The sequence below is a fragment of the Dermacentor variabilis genome, chromosome 6 (assembly GCF_050947875.1).
Source record: "Dermacentor variabilis isolate Ectoservices chromosome 6, ASM5094787v1, whole genome shotgun sequence".
NCBI lineage: Eukaryota > Metazoa > Arthropoda > Arachnida > Ixodida > Ixodidae > Dermacentor > Dermacentor variabilis.
Window position 1 is genome coordinate 107407131 of NC_134573.1, and position 21237 is coordinate 107428367.

At 45.1% G+C, this 21237-nt stretch overlaps 1 protein-coding gene across 1 annotated transcript in view; it reads left to right on the plus strand.

The window, feature by feature from the left end:
- Nucleotides 1–21237, plus strand: part of CCHa1-R (CCHamide-1 receptor) — a 380866-nt gene that overhangs the window by 300993 nt on the left and 58636 nt on the right. The window contains exon 2 of the mRNA XM_075695419.1: nt 11779–11878. The gene's annotated coding sequence lies outside the window, so the exon portion shown is untranslated. The remainder of the gene's footprint in view (nt 1–11778; nt 11879–21237) is intronic.

The following is a 21237-nucleotide window of genomic DNA, read 5'->3' on the forward strand; positions in this document are numbered from 1 at the left end:
CCCCTTGATTTTGTACCCCCCTTACACAATGCCTCCATAGGGCCTGTAAGGCATTTTAAATAAATAAATAAATACGTTAACTTATACAATCGGACGGGTCAGAACATTCGCGAGACATAACGAGCCGCAGTGTGAAGTAAACGTATGGCGCTTTAGGTCGACCTCTTCGACCACACATGTGAGCACCTAATTCACTACCTCAAGGTTCTTTCGTTGTTTCTTTTGTTCTCTCTTAATTTTCTTCTTTCTTTTGATCAATCTTTCTTGCTCCTTTCTTTCTTGATTCTTTCATTCGTTCTTTCGTTTCTTCATTAATGTTCAGCCATTGCATCATTTCTTGCTTACATGAGTATGAGCCATCTCTGAAGATATTTTCTGGCATCATTTTTCGCACCAGTTACATAGACCCCGTTTTTTGGGGTATGAACTATTGCTGGTGATTATATTTTTTGTTTCGCTCGTCTACTTTTTCTGTATCAGTGAAGGAGACGCTTCTTTTTTCGGGTATGTGCCATTGCAACGAGCCACTTTCTCCTCAATAACATTTACTGGCGCCAAAGGAACTAAAGCCCAAGTTTGGGCCTTCCGGTAGGCTCATGCCTCCTGGCCGTGCGTCTTCCCGATGTGCTGCACAAAAAGCGGCCAACATAACTTTCCAAGCTTTCGTGGAGGAGTGGTCTACTCCTACCAGCCGCCGGGACGTTGGTTGTGTGGTAGTTTAGAAAGTATCGTCTTTCTGAAGATTGAGTTGGCAGGGAACTCCAACAAAGTGCGCTTATTTGATGGATAGGTACCGCACTGTTTGCATGTGGGCTGGAGCCTGGGTCCTTGTTTATACAGGTTGTCCCGCATAACTTGAGCCAAAGCTTTAAATATGAGAGGCACTCCGGACGCGAGTTGAACGGAATGCATAATGTTGGCAGTGGCCTTTAGTTACTCAGGCTTCTTTTTTTCCCTTTAAGTAAGTATCAGTTATATTTAATTACTCAACTATTTAGGTATTGCCTGCGGATCCCAAGTGTGATACGCATAGTTGTAGAGCACCTTGAGAAACCTCTCAATAGTTTGTTTCCAACAAGATATACCTTATGTGGTCCTTTCTTCCCTGTTCCAAAGGAAGCCTGCGAAATATGAAAAAATACCACATGACGGGGCGATTCAGCATTGTTATTGTGCTGCTCTCAAGCGTGCCATGAATGAACAAGGTCGGCTGCAGCGAGGCTGGCCCACGACAGGCGTTATGTCTGACGTAGGTATCTGGACATGCGGCCTTTATCGCTTGAAGGCGCAAGTGCGTGATGCTGGCTGAGCGGTGCCGAATTGATAAAGCGTCCAAGGAGACTAAAGAGAACAAGAACATAGCTTTATTTTTTGATGCTTGAAAAAAGCAAGAGCTGGCAGCCCGGCGACTTAGTGTAAGGGGGTTGGGTGGAGAAGCGGCGTTTGGGCTGGAATGATTTTCCAGTGACCTTTAACCCAAAAAGCGCCCTTTGATTATAATGCGTGTTCGAAGAGGTCCCCATATGCTGCAGTGCACATTTGGCGTCTAATAAGCACATTTTTCGGGGTCTTCTTGGGATCAGGGATGCAGTTGCAGACTTGCCTTATTTTTCTTTTAGGTTCTCTGCTGTTGTGGTTGACGTGTCCGGTATACTTGATCCTTGACGTATAGTACCTCAGGAAGAAATTGAGGGGAGTTAAATTGGGGGACCGTGCCGGCCACGCAAAGGTCCATGCAGTCCATTCTCCGGCTGCGAGAATACTTCATGCAGCCATTTGCAAGCCTTGCTGCTGCCGTGCGCGAGAGTTCCATCATGCTGATACTGAATATCCTTGATCCTAGCCTAGCCAATGGAACTTCGCAAAGAAAATCATCAAGCGCTCCATCAAAGATGTCGTTGACGTATCTTGTGCCTGTAAGCTTGTTATCAAAATAATAGGGGTCCATTGATAATGTCACCGTAAATTCGACACAACACATTAACCGACCGCTTACATTAGTGATATGTTTTCAAAACCCAGTGAGGGTTTTCGTCGCTCCAATAGTGGGCGTTGTGGATGTTTACTTGGGAATCAAGTGAGAAGGTAGCTTCATCGGTCCACAGTATTTTGTTTACAAACGCTTGGTCCTCTTCCATCTTGATCATAATCAAGTTTGCACAGTCTATTCGAGCTTGTAAATTGTAGGTCCCCAACATCTGGTGAAGCTGCTCGTCGTACGGATGAAGTTGCCTCTTCTTAAGTATTCTCCATACTGAAGACTTTGACACTCCAGCTTCAGCACCCACACTACGAACAGTTGCATGTTGGTCTGAAGAAAACTTTAACACAATCTCTGTCTCCACGTCCTGGCCCAGGTTTGAAAATTTATGTCGTTTCTTCGTAAAAGTCCGAGTCTGTCCCAGCGTTTCATATGCACGCACAATCGTCATTTACCTCGGTCACGTACCTGGATGCCAGCGTTGAAATAGCTCAACTGCACGCCTTCGATATCCACTTGATGCACCTAGAGCCAACTCAATGTTGGTTGACCAACGCAGGACCACGTAAGGTATATCTTCTTGGAAACAATTTATTGAGAGGCTTCTCAAGGTGCTCTACAACTTTGCGTATCCCACTCGGAATCTGCAACCAATACTTAAAAAGTTGATTAATTAAATATAACTAATACGTTAGTTAAAGGGAAAATAAAAAAAAGCCTCAGTAACTATAGGCCAGTGCTAACATCATGCATTCGGTTCAACACGCGTCTGGAGTGCCCTTCATTTCTAAAACTTTGGCTCAACTTATGTGTGACAACCTGTATAATGCATATAATGTGATGTGACTAATGTGTGTGTTTGTGCCTTTCTTATGACAGGCGTTCTCTCTCGAATGCATGTAGAATGGTGTGTTTAGAAGTGTTGATGCTTTCTTCAAGACTTTAAATATGTAGCATTTCGTACCGCTGTAACTTCCGCTCTTTTCTGGCTTGTGTCTTTCACAGGCCAAAGTGTAGGAAGCCCTCGATTTTCTGCGCGAGACCTATTAGCCGCTCGTTAGTGGGCATTTCTCTTGTCGCCGTCCATGCGCAAAAATGTGCGCCGATCCCGGGCGTAGTGAAAAATTGAGCCGACCCACAGTGGATGTGAAGCAGGCTTCAAGCGCTCAGCAAAGGCAAGCGAAAAGTGCATAATTTTTTATAATCATGCATAGAACATACGGGAGCGTTATAACGTAAAGCTATTTCCAACTTTTCTATTCGAATTCGGCAATCACCGCATCACCGCTCGAAGGTTAGTCGCAAAATTTTCGGGCCAACCTCACTCTGTCACGTGACGTCACATAACGCGCCAACACTCACCATATTTAAATGACGTGTATGCGTTAAAGATGCATTATTATGCGGAACAAAGGCAGATTTTCTTCCGAGATACCCTGAGACTTCCCCGTTTTGAAAGGAATAGAAGATGGCTGTCCGCCGATAGCTCTATCACTGGCGACTCGGAGTTGCCGAGGAGCATGGATTTATCTGCGTATAACAAAAAAAAGATGCGTCGCAGTATAAGCTTATCTATACCTTTAGGCGCAAATACGACATTGCACTGTCAAGTTATCTTTGCTGTGTATCCGTTTTACTGGTATTTTAACCTTCCATTCTATGCCTCAGCGATTTTCGACCAGCCACCTCAAGCTAAGAAAAGGGAAGCGAACCAATTGCAGGCACCGTCTCCACCCTCCTCATGTGGTTACCTACTTTCACTATGCTTTTCTCGGTCCCATTGAGCGTGCTCCTCGCCTCTTGTCAGCCAATTACATAACAAGAACTGCTCAATGTATACAATGCTATTTGCTTTGAAAGAAAAAAAAAAGTTGCATCCTATAAAGGAGAAGCGCATTGGATTGGGCTTTTCAAGCAACGATGCGGGTGAATGCCTGGTGCTTGCGCCGGTCGTTACGTAAATTTGACATCAGGAGATTCCAAATAAAAACAGATTGGACTATATTTACGTTATAGGGCCCAAAATAGCATTCGTTTCAATAAAGTCCAAGCACAAAACGAGCATCCGAACCACATAGTTGATGATAAGGCGTTCATGATAACAATCAAAAGTACGCAGCGCTCTTTGCATACGTTGCCCGGTAAAGACTGCTGTTGCGCAAGCTGCCTCGGTGACGGCAGCTTGCGATCTGGGGGGCAGTGACATTACTAGTCTTTCGTATATAAAAGAACCAGCCTAGCAATTCGTTTACTTGTTGTTGCAGCACCGCTATGGGAACGCAACGCAGGGTTAGGACTCCCGAGGAGCAGCGTGTAAATGCGAAGCGTCGCAAAGGAAAAAAGAAACGACAGTATGACCAGCGGTGGTGTTCTGTCAAAATTATCATTACTTCCATCACTACCATTATTCTAAATTATCATTACTATAATTACTCTAAAGAAATAAAGTTTTGCATACTCCCCTCAGCAGTTCCAGTGGTGGTTTTAAACAGCTTCGCTAGACATCCACTTTCTCAGAGCCGGGGTGGCGGGTCAGTTTTTTATTGTTCCAGCAGTCCTTGCACCGTCACTGTCCTTAGCTTTACCTCAGGCTTCATTGTTAAGCTCCACGCTCCTGCCGCATAAGTTCGTACCAGTCGACGGCAGTGATTGTACACTTTCTTATTCAAGGAAAGCGGTAAGGTAGCGGTCGTGACTTCGTAATGCCTGCCATATGCGCTCGAACGAATTTTTTCCTTCCAATAATGGAATTCTTATAACGAGTGTCTCCGTTCTGCATTTGGTGGAGATAGACGTGCACTTGCACAGCTTCCTGCGCAGATTGTGGAGGCTTACTGCCATGATTACTTTGTTTAGCGCAAAAAGACAGACACTGCTTACAGACAGGCTTGCTGCCAGTTATTAATTCTCGTTATTAAACATTACATTTTTCTTCTGCCTACTAATCTTCCAACCTGCTTCTCCACTTTGTCGGCTAGGACCGTTTATAATTTGTTGTAAGTCCATTTTAGCTTTACAGAACAAGAAAATATCATCTGTGAAGCGCAAGTAACTTAGTCGTTCTCTGTTGGTCCTCACTCCTAATCCTTCCCAGTCAACAGTTTATTACTTCTTCCAAGCATGCAGTGAAGATCAGCGGAAAGATTGTGCATCCTTTCTGATACTTTTCTCGATCAACATTTTTCTATTTTTGTTGGGAAAAAATAAGGTAGCTGTGAAGCATGTGATTTTTGCTAAGATACTAACGAATAATTCCCGCATCCATGACTGCTGGTACGTGTACTGAACTGAACGCCTTTTCGTAAGCTATGACAGCAGAATATATATATATATATATATATATATATATATATATATATATATATATATATATGTTGAGTGAGAGAGAGAGAGATGCAAACGAGAGAAAGGAAGGGAGGTTAACAACAGTTAAAGCCTCCGCTTTTCTAACCTGCACTAGGGGAAGGGAAAAGGGAAGTGAAGACGAAAAGAAGAGTGGCGACAGAAAGAAAGGCGCGAAAAAAAAAGAAAAGAAAAGAGAAGGACAGGATCATTATAGTCTTTTCTATTAGGGCACTGCCATGTAAAAAGGTCAACAAAGCCTTGACCGACTTTGGGTGCGACGACACTTCATGTCGGCATTCCAAAACTGTCTGTTCCGAAGAGAGCTTGATTGTAGTCTGCAGATTTCTGAAGTACCTGATTGGTGACATGAATCGCAGTGCCTGGTATTGGATACGCTTTCCTGAAGTCAGCCTGCATATTCTCTGTGTTGACTAAAGTATTGCCCTGATTCTATTTCAAGTTGCCTTGGTCCGTATTTTGTACATGAACGAAAGCAAGCTAATTGGCCTACCTTTTATATCGTCTCACTTGTTATCAATTATTATGATGTTGGCATTCTTCCAAAACAGTTGGAGTAATTAGGCATTAGTATACAGGGTCGCAAGTAAACAATGTTTTTATTTATGTTCCGTGTTCCCGTGCTTAAACAAACGCGAACGAGACTTAAGGACTATTTTTAGGGGCGCTGTCACGCGAATACGCTTCAATATCGCAACTTTCTCTTCGTTGCCATAGAAAGCTGTCAGAGTGTCAGCGCTCATTTTTGGAGCTTTATAAGCTCCAACATTTCTTTCCGTCACATTTGGCTTTTCAAAGGCAGTATGAATCTGCGACGTATAAAGTGCAATTAGCCATCGGGAGGGCCCGCCTCTAACCTTTGACCTTTTCAGGTGCTCGCAAGCAAGCACTAATGATCACGGCGCATTGTTGGGGGACTTAGCGCTTGTGTCATTTCACTAGTCCCGCTGGATCAAGCTTTTAGTCGTTAATATTGCTCTACACCGCTTTTTTCACATCTTCTCTCGGTAGCGCCGCCGCGCCATGACTCATCAACCTTATAGAAATTGTGTCTGGACATGCGCAAGCGTCGCAGGACCTTGCTCAACGAAAGCAAACTGAATATGGTGCGTTTCAGGTTGAAGAATTGTTGAAACGTTCGTTCATGGGCTAATAAATAGACGAGGGTGGCTGGCATTAGTGATCATTGGAGTTTACTCAAGCTGCAGGAAATGTCGCTGTACTAACAATATATCTAACAAGAAACGCGAATGCCATTTCTACTTGCCGTGTATACAAGGCATCAGAATACGCGTTACGCCGAGGGGCGTGGTTAGGTAAAATGATCTCAAACAACTTCCACGTCTTGCTGAGTGATGTTGTATAGGCGCGTCGACTGCTTGGCTGAATTTCTTTACCATTCCACTTTTGTCTGTCAGACATGGACCTGCTTCGATAGTGTTTTGTTATTTCGTTTCAGTCTGATTCTGACAGCGTATTGTTATTTTATTACCTTTATATTTAATGCAACTGGCATTCTGGCGATACTTCAAATACATTTTGCGGGTTATCTATCTGTCTACCTATCGGTGTCGTTAACCATATTCCTGTTACTGTGAAGCACAGACAACCTATGACAAACGCAGCCAGGAAACTAAATGATCGTCTTCGGCGCGAACAGACAATACTGGAACACTGGCCCCACCGATCATCGGCTCAGAATACACTAAAGGCAGTTTTTGCTTTCTGAGAACGTCTGGTTTGTGCCAGCGCCTTTGACTTTGTAATGGTCTTCGTGCACGTCTCTCTACCCCTCTCTCTCTCTTTCTCTTCCTTCTTTCTATTCCCTTTATTCCTTCCCCCAGCGCAGGGTAGCCAACCGGACTTTTGATTGGTTAACACTCCTGCCTTCCTTTTATCTCTCTCTCTCCACTCACTGGGTAGTCCGTTGTCTAAGGGTAACTCATCGGGCTGCTGTGCTGAGGGAAACACGTTTCAAAGCAATTGTCGGATGGTATTGGGTCACTGTGTATGTGGCTGTGGGCATGTACACGTTTCAGAACCTCTTTCGCTCCAACTTGTGTTCCTCGATATTTACGTGCCACTCGGTCTGCGCTATTCTTCAACAAACCTCTTTAACGCCAACTTGGGTCACTGGGTACGTGCTACTGTGTATTTGCCGCTCTTCAATGGCAAAAAGACATTCTTTAAAATTTTGTCAGTGCTAGCCGGAATCAAATTCACATCATATGCATGACTAGGCAGCCTTGTCCGAGTTTATCGTCCGACATGCACCCCGCGCAGACTTCATGGCCGCGCCGCTAGAAGACGCAGAGTGTTCAGTGGGAAGCGTGAGAGAGGAATTCGGCTGCTTACAAGTATCATCCATGACGAGTTTCAGCTTTTCTAATACGGCGTGTCACTATATTGCTTCAATGCTAATCGCAGTAACGACGACTTACCTCGTGAGAAGAGATCAGCGGCAAGTTCATTCTTTCTGTTCCCTTTTAAAGCAAATGTTTGGGATAGATTGCCGCTTTATTGTGCAAACTGGCCATGTTTCTTAGCTTATAAATAAATAAATAAATAAATAAATAAATAAATAAATAAATAAATAAATAAATAAGCATCCTCGCCCTATAGGTGCCGGGCGGAGAGCTGTCGCGGGAGATCGGTGCTAAGCCAGGGTGGAGTCCAGTTCCTATGGAGCAATGGTAGCTCAGCAAAACGTCGTGCGTAGCAGGATACGGAGCACACCAATGGGTGCAAGGCGGCGAGCATTTCTTCGTGGTGCCCAGGAACAGCGTTTCCTGTATTCGGGAGTACTTGTGTGATGCAAAACCTCCGAAGTTACGACATGGAAGCATGCAAAATATGCCGAGCAGAGATGTTACACCGCTACGCCAAGCGCTTCCTGAGCGTAATAGACGTTCACAGCACCCAGCAACAAACGCAGTCATTCTCCAAAGGTCTTCTGATTTCAGCGATGGATAGCGTAGACGTCTGAGAACTATCTGAGCAGGCAGATAAGTTTCTCTCTCTCTCTCTCCCGTTCACGTGCTGTCATTCGCGGCCGAAAGTGCGTAGGACCTACGGGACGACGCCTCATCAAGACCTCTGAGAATATGCTAATTCTCTAGACACAGGACTCGACAGAAACTTAGAAATTCATGCATCATCGTGCTGCCATACGCTGGCATTTGATAAGTGGGTAATCCTGACACAGAGACCAAAGAACGCGCGAAATAGCAGCAGCGTACGTGACAGGTAGGAGGGGCCCCTCTTGCGTAAATGCGCCATAACTAAATTGAATCGAGAAAGAGCTCAATTAACTGAGCCATTTCATCGTATGATTGAGCGGCATGGCTGTGTGCTCGAGCTACTCGAGGCATTGGCCGTCTGGCATCGCAGTGAATGGATCCAGGCTATTTGTGCGTCGCCTTTAGTGAGAAAACATAATATGCCCCATTACGCGAAAATCCGGCGTCGTCGGCGGCGTAACCAAGTGATGGAACCAAAATAGCCGACGGCGCACAGGGTAAAAACACATCAAAAGTGATACGAATCGCGTCTAGTGTTTCATGGAGGGTAATGTAAACAAAGTAATTTCATAGCTTTGAAAAGAAAATTTGGTACATTTCGGCCTGGGCGGCAATAGAAGCCGCGTCTGCGGGGTGCGCGACGAGCGCGCCATTCTCCACCGCCACGGCGGCTTCACGCTTCCTTCTGACTAAAGTTGTGGCCTTGTGCGTGCGTCATTGTACACGTGACACACCGCAGCGAATGGGGAGGAGCTGGCTTCATGTCATGAGTATGTCAAATGAGCGCGCTGCCTACCAATCAAAAACATTTCGCTAAAGGGATTATAATGCTTTCTCATTTCCACACGTAAGCAGTCTTAAGCGTCTCTGCCGAATTTTTAGTTAATAGGTTCCGTAGCCTGTTGCCTTTCTCTGTCCCGTCGTTTCGCGTTCCTCCAAATAAGTTTCCAAATGTACCAAGAAGCTCAATTTTCAACCCTCTAGCAATAATAATAATAATAATAATAATAATAATAATAATAATAATAATAATAATAATAATAATAATAATAATTGTTGTCGTCATGCTCATCTTCATCACTTTATTTTGTGTGCGTCCGCTGCAGGGTGCCGGCCTCTAAACCAACAAGTTCCAATTACCAGAGTATTTTGGGAGACGACTCTACCTTGTACCTGCAAATTACCTAATCTTAAGTAAACTGGGTGATTGGAAGACTCTCTCCAAGTTTATGTTGCAGTGTTTGCATGTGGTACGTTAGGTGACTGTTAATTGTTGGTTTTGCGCTATCTATGGTGCGCTCGAGAGTACTGTCGATATCAGTAGTGCACTGTCGATGGTACTGCTGATAGTTTTTGTATTAATGATAGTTTGATAATGGCCCAACTCTTGATAGTATCAATAGTACTACGATACCTTTGCGTTACTACTTCTCTCTCCTCCACACGCCGTTTCATGAAAGTGTGGTCAAGCGGGCAAGTTATATATATGTATCCTTATAAACGAGCAAATAGACGAATATGACTGTGAATAACAAGGGACCAGTGCTGTCTATCATATGAAGGTTTATTCAGAAACGAGAAATGCTTGCTACGCAAATTGTGTGTTGTGACGTACAATATGCTAGCTTTAATTCTATGCGTTAGAGCATTCCGATGTATATTTCCATTTAAATCTAATATTCCATCTTGTGTGCTTGTTTATGCCTGCCTTGCTTTGCGCTGACTGGTTAGTTGAGATAGAGTAACGGTCATTAGTCATAGTGTCACCCTCTCCTTCCTAGGCATTTAATTTTTATAAAATCAGTGTTTCTTTCTTTTGTTTTTCGAGAATCGACATTGTTACTGTAATTTACGCATTGTCCTCCTGAAGTAGTTCTAAATTATTTCGGGTACTTGTCACATTTTAGGATGAACCTTTCTCCTCAGAAGAGAAACGGCAGTGTGCAAGAATTCAAGTAGCGCTGAGAGTGTTCCCCGTCTGGCCTGCCACTCGCACACCAAAGCTTTGTATATCAGTAGCGGCCGTCTAAAACAGTGTCTCGGTCGCAACACATCACATTTATTGTGCGTGTTTTTTCGACAACAAACAGAATGGAGCGATTGTGCGCTACGGTTGTCTTAGTCGACTGGGTCGTGTCGTCCACCAGGCCACTCGTCAGAAAGTGCCAGTTCAAAGTTGAACACAATTGCTGCGACGTAAAACAAGTAAAGAATGCGCATCTTGCTTTGTAGAAAAAGCTCCTTCCACTTCATAACTGAAGTCAATAAATGCGTAAAGTGCTGCGTTAACGTTAACTAGTGGAGGTGGCGCTGAAGATTGTATCTCGATCCAGAAGGGGCTAGCTTCTATTGCAACACATCTGTATCGCCAAATATCAGACATCTTACACCAGTAACATGCAGGAAAAATGCCGGCGTATCGGTGGGCTGTGTGCGCACGTTCTGTATATACATAATACGCGATACTGCGTTGGAACCACACGCTTGCCGAAGTTGTACTTGTAGTTTTTTTCACTACGTGGCGAAGAAAAAATTCCAGCAACAGCGAAAATTGTACTTTCTATATTACTAGTGCCAACAATTTCAATATTATCAATCAAGTGAATTATGAATCACTCACGCATTCAGTTATTTGTAAGTTGAAAGTGCGCAGCTCAACTGTTCACGCTTCATGACATTCGCAACCGCCTCCCTCCTTCCCCTTTCCTGTGGTGACGCTAACTCAGCTTCCAATTCTTGAATTTTACACGTGTCAGTAAATTCCGACACCTTGCGAACTTTTCCTTTGCTTCTCCCTAATGAAACAGGCTAGTCACCTCGTTTCACGTCATGCCGTCCTGTTCTTACAACATTCGATCCCTCCGTTGTCATCTCAGGCAAATGTTCGCACAAGCGTATCATTCGGACTAAGTGCCCTTCATTATTATGTTTCATATCCTCCAACCAAATGAACAGCGCCTGTGCTATATAGTTCCGAAACCTTTTTATTGTGCAGAGAGGTTTCTAAGATAGAACACCTCTGTTTAAGTCAGGCCATTACTTGAAACTCTTCTGGCCCGTTGGCAGTTTAGTTCGTTTCACCGAGAAGGATCATTTGTTATATTTAACGTGAACGCGAAAACAATGAACTAAAAATTCATCATTTCGTGCTCAAAGGTAGAGGAATGCAATCTGTTTATCAGATTATATATGTACTGTTCTGCGTGAAGACAGAAACGAAATAACGATTAAAGAGAGAAGGGTTAACGAGAACGCAAAATCCAGTCTGCTGTACTCCACTGGTGAAAGAGGGAGGGAAGATCGAAAGTAGGAAGAAAGTTCATTCTACTCGAATGAAACTGCACGGCGTCAAGCCGAACACGCTTGTGCCTGTCTCTTCTTCTCGCAACCTTCCTATCCTTCTTTGCTACGCAGGAATCCTGGTGCCCGCTGTAACGAGAGGCTAAATACCTACGCGCCAACTTTGCATCGACCTCGTCTTCACGATCAACGCTCACCTCCCTCACCCCTTCAGGTGAGAGCTGCCTAGTAACGTTAACTTCGCCGCTTATGCTTTCTGCTTGCTATACGCCCAATTCATATTTGCTCAGGAAGTTACATCACCAGTAACAATGATACCTTGAATTTAAGATTCTAACGTTTATCACACTTTCCGGCGGGCTACTTTGATGTATTCTGGAAGTGTCTTACTCCAAGAACTTGGGGATGCTCACTGCTGCTCGTCTTTTTTTTGTGTGTGTGTATTTGTGTTCGTGCCATTTCGTACGATGTCGAGATGTTTACTTGATTCGTGGTGGAGCGCAGCAGAATTTCATTTCGCTCATGTGATGTTTTATGCATGTGATGTGATAACTTTCTTTGGATTCCGGCGATTAGGAGGCCCGGGCCTGAGGCCGCCTAGATGGCCACTGGAAGCTGCTGCTCCCGTACGGCTTCCTTGGATCGCTGGACGGCCAAAAGTTGGTCTTCTAGTTCTGAGCGGAGCAGCACGGCCGTCCAACGCGCCCGTAGATTTTCTGGGGAGACTGCCATTTTATTTTGGTATATTTCGCATCCCCACAAGATGTGTTGAAGGGTGGCTCTAACAGACTTGCATAGCTTGCACATATCGCTATCGCAACATGCCTCACTGTATTTGGTTTCTGCATATTGTTCTTGTACTCTATCACATTAATTTTTGTCTGCACGTTCTGAAATATTAGAACACTACGCAGTATCTTCCGGCAGCTGCGATGAAGTACCGCGTTGCTTTTTTATCACTGCATAGCTATTGTCCAACGGTCACAGCGTTGTCTGCTCTTCACAGCGCTATTTATGAATGAGACAGTTCTTCTTCCCACAGCACAAATGCCGCGGACGCATCCATAGAACAAGGAAGGAAGGAAGGAAGGAAGGAAGGAAGGAAGGAAGGGAAAAGTGGAGAAGGAAAGGCAGGCAGGTTAATCAGTTTAGCTTAACCAGTTTTCTACCCTACACATGGGAGAGGGATGGGGACGATGAAAGATGGGGAAGCGGAAGAGACAGAAAGAGCACACAGCATAGCACACACACATCGTCCTTTAGAGTACATCAATCTGGCATGGTACATGATATCACTGTCACAGCCGCTTGTTTAGCAACACATCTAGGAGGCGGTATCTTTTACCCGGGAGCTGCGGGAATTATTGGCAAGAACGAAAGAGGGGGTGAGGGGGGGGGGCATAATAACGCTTAGCATGTTCTTATCGCAGGCTTGCTTTCAGTGTTCGCTCGCCATGGCGTTGTCCTCAGCTCGCAACGGAAGTCTAGGTTAACCACGGTCGCTTTAAACGGGTGTGCGAGAGTACAACGTTATAGAACCGAATTCATGGAGATTTTCTTTTGTAAGTGGGTTTTGACATTGTCCGGCCGCATTCGCTAATCATATGTCAATCACCACGATCGGCCAGAATCGGCTCTCACGCAGCTCTAGCGTAAGAGCGTTTTTTTTTCCTTTTTATTTTGGATGTGGATGCTGTTATTTTTTACCTCGCGAACAGACGGATCGAGCGCTATGCGTAGAAATGCATAGATGCAAATTGTGCGTGAAATAATGCTGCTCATTACGTCGTTGCTTGCAGGCGCCAAGGTTTCCCTGTGGCCGCACTAACCCGGTATCTGAACCAGACATCAGAAGTTCCGCTAGCATGTTCGCGTACCTAGGACCGAAGTAGTTTACGAGCGGCGGTTCCGTCGCCGTAATTGTTGCAATATATTTCCGAATTTATGACGCGCATTCGTGTCAGCCCTACACCATGCACATGTTTATCCCCGCTTTGCGAACGTGGCGGTGGAGCAGGTTGTATATTGATTGAGTTAAGGATTTTGCGAAAGTAGGAGCATTTTATCGCAAACTTTCTCTCAACATTTCATTGTATGATGAATATAAAGGAATAACATGACGAAATGAGCGCGCAATAACATCCGCACGTAAACATACACAATGACCTTCGCTAAGTGTCAGCGCGCTGTTGTCCAATGTGATGGGCGCGACAAAACATTTGGTATACGACGTGCCCATAAGTGTTCCAGCTAGCTAACGAAAGCAGCAATGGAAGAAAACAGTAGCACATAAAAAGTGCGGGTCAATCACTAACTTAGAGAAGCGGCGGTGTACTTGCGCAATTAATTTCCTCCTCCGTTCCATGCACGCGTTCGTAGCTCAGATGGCTGCCGGAACTTCGAGTCGTGCGCACTGTCGCGCGGGAGCTTTGCGCCAACTGAAGGCCGTATTTGACATAAAAAATTATAACAGCGCAAACACATGCAACCACAAAGTAGCAAAGACGAGACACTTTGTTGTTGCATGCATGTGTTTGCGCTGCTACAATTTTTATGTCAAGTATGCACCAACTTGCCCACAAAGTAGTTTTAATGAAGACCGGCTAGTGGCAGGCAGCGCTTGGGGAGGACGGCTTTCTTCTCGTCCCGCCTCCTTCTAACCCTGTGACGACTGTGGGAGAGAAGGCGCTGGTGCGACGAGGGTGGCCAGAACGAGGCTATAGAACAGCCCAGCTCTAGCCATCCTAAGCGTAGCATTGGCCTTTCGTGGAGGCGCTCGCGTCGCTGACGACAACACGTATATGATGAATGTGTAAGACCACTTGCATGCATACCTATGTGTGAGCCACCTTAGTGCAATGTGTTAGCCACCTATGCGTACGTGTAAGCCAATTATCTGTAGAGCGACCTATGCTGCCGCCGCTGACGTGGTGGTTAACGGTTCTGTTCCCTACGGAATTCAGCGATGAAACAACAAGAGCTACTTAAATGTCCTTACTGCAACACATGTATTTCATTAAGATCAAAATTCCTTTATATTGAAGTGAATAGCTTTCCAAAAGCGTTCGGATATCTGCTTGCATTGACAACGATCGCTGGTGGTTTCTGCACTATCCTTTGTTAAATCTTTAGGACAAGGAGAATTCTTTCAATAGTTCCGTATGACCGCGTTGTTCAGCTTTTTCAGGTGAATTTATGGCCGAAGCTGGAACTTCCTCAATAACAAATTGGAATTTCCCTGTAGCAGCTTATAAAATCTGAAACTACCTTTTTTTAAGTTATTTACACTAAAGCACATCATGCAATTGAGAATTTGAAGCCGGAGACTAGCGAAGTCATCTCTGCTTAACAGAGTTTCATAACTGTCGCATCACTTCCGAGATGTCAATCAGGCTTTGCATTCTTCAACAACAACGATAATGGTGAGATTAGGTTGGGTTAGGTTGTATATCCGAGTGTGCTAAGAAATGCATTGACGTTCCAGCTAGCAGTTACCGAAAATATTGCGTTAGCGCAAGCATGCATTTTAACGACGTTCAAAGGTTATACGTTCTTCTTTTTCGATGCGCAAATATGTTTTGCGCACGCTGGCGCCTTTCTTACGAAGCGCACGTTTTTTCCTAAGAAAGTAGTGATCCTTCTCTCGAGCAGTGGGAGGCCGTGTTGGCCAGCTCAGACCCGGTCGTCCAGACCAGGGCCGTGGAGTGGGCCACCCAGGTCGCCGTCAGCCATGAGCTGATGGCCATCTAGCACGGAATCGTCCGCACATGCGTTCTGACGAAAATAAAGTTTTTCCATCCATAGTTGCTAGTGGCGTTCTTTCATTTACGATGTCACTTGTTTTCCTTTATCGCGTCTTTTACTCCACTAGGCGTGCTTCAAGCAGTTTGGAAAGGTCGTAACTGTAACGTCAATGCATTTGCTAGCACATTGTCTGGGGCGGATATCCGGAAAAAAGGTGCTGGAATCAGGATTCCTGCTTAGAAGAATTGAGTGTGTTGGAACATGTGAGATGGAGTTAACAAGAAAACAAATTATTTATATCTATGCATAATACTCGACCATGAAGCGTTCGAAAACAACGTGATGTAAAAGCTAGCCATAAATGTCGCACTCCGTAGCAGCTAGTCAGACCTGCTCTCGCAGACGTGCTTCCGGCGACGCAGCAACCGTGCGTTAGGGCTTAAAAAAACTCAGCTATCAATGCCTGCCTGTGCGGCCCGTCCTCAGAAATAAAGTTGGACGTTATCACGGAATTGTTGTGAATTATCACAGTATTGTTAGCTGTATAGTGCGCTGCGTACCAAGAGAGTGTATGATATGTATGTTTCTAAGTGGTGGAACCAACTATACGCCAGCGCAGAATTTTTGGAACGTGGAAGGACGCTTTTGTAAAGCTGCACACCCGACCGTTTTCTTTAAAACGAATAGCTTTAGTTGACCCTTTCAGCCATTTTCGTGAAAGGTACGGCGGTAGACGGTGCACCGTCGATACAATGGTCTCTATGCAAATAGAACGTGCTTCCGCGTAACCGAGTTATAGTCCAATTCTCCGTACCGAATCACGGGGCCTGTGTGTGTGTGTGTGTGTGTGTGTGTGTGTGTGCGTGCGTGTGTGTGTGTGTGTGTGTATGTGTGTGTGTGTGTGTGTGTGTGTGTGTGTGTGTGCGTGCGTGCGTGCGTGTGTGTGTGTGCGTGTGTGTGTGTGTGTGTGCGTGCGTGCGTGCGTGCGTGCGTGTGTGTGTGTGTGTGTGCTTGTGTGTGTGTGTGCGTGCGTGCGTGCGTGCGTGCGTGCGCGCGCGCGCGCGTGTGTGTGTGCGTGTGTGTGCGTGCGTGCGTGCGTGCGTGTGTGTGTGTGTGCGCGCGTGTGCGTGCGTGTGTGTGTGTGTGCGTGTGCGTGTGTGTGCGTGTGTGTGTGTGTGTGTGTGTGTGTGTGCGCGTGTGTGTGTGTGTGTGCGTGTGTGTGCGTGTGTGTGCGCGTGTGCGCGCGCGTTGCGGAGGAGCAGGTGGGCGGCATAACCAGAGTGAGTAGATAGATCATAGGAGCAGCGTGAATTGTCCGTAGCTTGTATTGGCGCGAGATGAAAAAGACGCATTAAGAACCACTGTATGGGCACGGTAATTTTGAGCTGCATACCTACGATACTTTGTAAAGATATCTAATCTAATGGAAGTTTGGGCGAACTGATACAAATTACTGTCCCTGGGACCGCTTGCATGTGTGCCAATACACTCGAGATCTTATTACACAGTCACGTTCCATTATATTCTCGAATACGGAACCTTGTCAGTTCTCATTGGCTCACATATATGACTGCTATGGTGTCTTTGTTTTTCTTAAAACACCGACATGGCTAAATTTGCCCCTGTACGTAATACGACTACGTGGTTTGCGCATAAGGTGTCACTCTTTGTGGTCCTCTTCCTCTACACTTGGGTCATCCCGCGGCTGCCACTGTGAGTGAAGTAAGCAGACACCCGCTACTATTTTTGTCCTTAAATATCGGTTTCACATTCGTTATTACATGCACACTAATAGTTCTGAAGATAATTGACAAAGTAGCGTTGCAAATTAGGATCTTAGTTTTCCTTTTCCTTCTTATGGGCAGTAAGAATTTTCACGTTGCCAATCAGCAACTCCATTTCTGTTTGTTTTGCGTCTTTGTTGGCCGTCTCATCCAATTCGGCAGCGAACATCTATACCGCTTACAAAGTAGTACAGAAACATTTCCACGCACACAGTACAGAAAGAAAAATAAGTAGGCTCTCACTAGAAACTACGCTGAGGGAGCAGATGAAATGGCGCCGAGAGCTCAACACTGGAATGTAGAATTACTCTGCATTCAGTATCAGCCTAACAAAGAAAAAAATATCGACAAAAGAGAAATACTACCGTTGAACTTTGCAGTTAACGTACGAGACTGCTGATTTATTGAAGTGTAAGCCTACAACAGTTTGCCGTTTCCAGCCGTGGTTTGAATAATTCGTTACAATCCAGAGGTTCTGTGGCTTGGTAGTACTTCGGTTAGTCGCGCTTCAGGCAGCGGCGGAAAATGTTCATTGTCTTCTGACGTGTTGACCTCAATCGACGCAGTTCTAGCGCTCACCTTAATTAAGCGAAGCGTTCACTCAAAGTCAGTCCTTGATCGCTTTCGAATGAAAGTCGAAAATTTCGATTTTAGCGCGACTCGTTGATGACAAATGAGGAAATCGGTGAGGTCGATATTTTGTAGTCAACATTCTTTGAAGAGGTGGGTTTGCAGAGAGTCGCCCGACTTTGCGATGGTGTCTTTACGGCCTGAGAAGAAGTTGCGGTACGGGGCGATACATGTGGCTGGCATTATGTAGGACTTCGCCATCGGCCGTTGATTGCACTGTCACGGCACTTCGTATTAATAAGTCACAAATGACAGCGGGTGCGTCTTCCTTTGTTAGCTGTATTGGAGGGTAGGTTTGCACCTGCAGGTGGCGCGGCCTGCCCTTTTTCTCTGAGCGGTTAAACGGGAGGAGAACGATTTGAAACTGCAGAAACAAGCATTAAGAACGGAAAACGAAATGTTTCACAGATGTACGCCAGTCTTACAACTGACACACCACAGTCAGGGAAGGCGCATAAACAAGTTCTCACACAGTGCGGAACTACTATATTCGTTGGTAACCTAACAACTGAATACAAGCTCCGCCCACAACAACGCAGTGTACCTACCCTTCTCCTCTAAAAGAGAGCCGAGCCGGCTGTACTCCGCTCAAAGCTCAATCAATTACCCCTGCTAATGCAAATGATAGGCTAATTGCAAAATAACGGCTACTTGTTTGAGTCTAAAATGAGACTTAGCAGTGGTAACAGGATTACCTGCAAAATATGCCTTGACCTTCAGGTTTGGCCCTGAAACCAGTGACACAACTGTCGATCTCTATGGAGAAAATAGCTTTTTTTTTCTTAACAACCGAAACTCACTGACCCCCATCAGGTGAATAAGGCAACCTAATTGGCTGCCGCAACCATGCAAATTATGTTGCAGTTGAACAGTTTTAGTTTGTGGGGATCTGTTTGCTGGATCACGGCCTTGATCATTCGAGCCTGGTTGTAGTGTCGCATAAACTAGTTCTTAGTGATGACTTCCACTCAGATGGCGTCGCAGAACCACGGCGTCAGCTTTCACCACCACAGCCGTACAAATTCCCAGCTGACCTTCAATATGGAGCCGCTATAAAGCGTCGTGAGAAAGAAAAATTAGATTCCTGGTTAAAGAAAAAAAAAACTTCGCGTACATAGTACTTGCGTATTCAAATGAGATATATACACGATAATTTCTCTTCCTCATCGATCAGTATGTTTCGTGCCAAATTCGGGACTCCGACACATGTTTCGTTGCACTTACAGTTGATATCGACTACAACGTCGCTGGATGGCCTTCAGCGCCGTAATGGAACCGCTGTGGAACTCTACTTACAAGCTTTGCTGTGAAATACAGTGACATCGATTATAAAATTTATGTACCCAAATAAGTGTCCCTTGATGGCTCACAAAATTTGTGTGCTCCTAGGCACATATACGTATGAAGTTCCTGACGAGTGCACCAATCTAAGCACAGCATCCGTGACACAAGATCATGGGAAACAAGAATGTAGTATGCTCGTTACACGTGGTCCGTCTGTTTTCTCGCCCACCATCATTGGACCAGCCAATAGTCGGTGAAAGTGCAGATCTTCTGATGCTGCGGTATGACACGCCATTCTTCTCGTCCTGAAAACATAGCGGTAGCTCAGATCGATGATTTTTTTTCTGCCCAGGAAGTTTTTTTGGGTCTTTCGACACTTCATATTTTCAGTCAATTCGCGTTTTAGCCTTTCCGTAGTGGTTCTAACTCCTCGTATCCTCTCCCTCACTACGCCATCATTGACCGTCATAGCCTGCTTTGCTGATCTTGCTGTAAAAGACCTGAAGCATATTGATGCCTTTCCAATAGGGCCCGTATGCGACAAACGTGGGCGCGTTACAGCCATCTGTTTTCTCAGACAGAACCCAGCGGCGCCTGAAGAGCGTAATTCTTTTTCTTCTGAGGCATTCGATGTCGCTCGCGTATTCCATGCCAGGACAATCGGTATTAAACAAGACAGGTCGTCCATATTGGTGTCATGAAGCGCAGGAAAGATGGTTTCTTCTGCCACCTCGGTCTTTCTTCGTTAGGAGAAGAAAGGTGTCGCCTTTTGTTCTCATTAAGCATCCCGAATCACTCAGTTCCTCGTTTTTATCTTCATCGCGTCCGCATACCAGCGATGTCGAGAAGTATTGAACCCCTCGAAAGGAGCGGGGCACACGGAAGCGCGGCAAAGAAAGGTGAGGGTGAACGACTGAAAGAACGTAATTGAGTTCCAGCGCCGCTGGATTTTGGGCGCCATATTCCTGTGCTGTTCCTCTGTTGTTCCTTACGAGCACGAGGAAACGAAGGTTCTGCTTGCTCCCTGAAACCCATTCTTTGGGAATAGCATTGATTGCGAACGTAGAAGCAGAAGAAGAACGGTATCGTCTGATGATATATTTAGCTATTTTCTATTGGTACGGAGAATACGGTACGTAACACGGCGGCAAGTAGAACAATCAGAGCAATGAGGTGCAAGCAAAAGAAAGTGTGTCGCCTGGACACGAGCGAGGAGACAAGGTCCACATAGAAGTCTGCCACAATTCATTGCTCAACGTAGAAAAAAGATTCTAAGCCGTGACTAAAGTTTCTTATTACGCTTCTCGATCCGTTCTTTTGCAGTAAATTCAGTTAGTTATGCGTTATATGATTGTGATTGCTACGACGTGCTCTCGGCGTTGCCTTGCGTCGCATTTCAGTACGTCCCATTCTTTCACTTTGTTTCGAGATAGTCACAATATGATGAAAGTGCCGCACACTTTAGGAGCTTCTGCCTAGCTGTAGTAGGAACGCAGTTGCTAATGGTATTTTATTAGTGCTTTTATTCCTTGCTTAGCTCATGTTGTTTATGTATAGCAAAGTGGATTTGTTACTCTGCTTGACCTTTCTTACCTTTCCCCATTTTATTTTGTCCTTTGCGTGGTTCGTGAAGCTAGCATGTCGTAGAAAGTTAGCCTTCACGAAGATATTTCATTATCTTGAAGTTGCTGCAGTACCGAGATTATTAAACTACACTTGTAAACGGTACCTCACGCTATGGTGCTTGGTATAAGCTGGATTACACTAACATAATCGCTTACATTAAAAGCAGTGCTGTAGCTATACTGAAGAGAGGCATCATCGAAGCCTGAACACTTGCCGTTTCATACATAACCGGCAAAGCTACGTAGATTAGAGAGACTTTTCAGAATGGCTTGCATTCACGTTCAAAAGATAGTGCCTTGCATACGAAATAATGTTATAAGCATTCGTCATTTTGTTCGATGTAACACTAAGTCTTGTACTTTTTTATCTAAAAAAACATAATCTGCCACACGGAAAGCGTTGCAGATCTCAGCCTACTTTTTTACCGTAAAGCAGAGTGACATGTTTCTGCGGGCAGCGCATGCAGCGGACAACATGCACACGCAAGCAAAACGTCTACTTAACC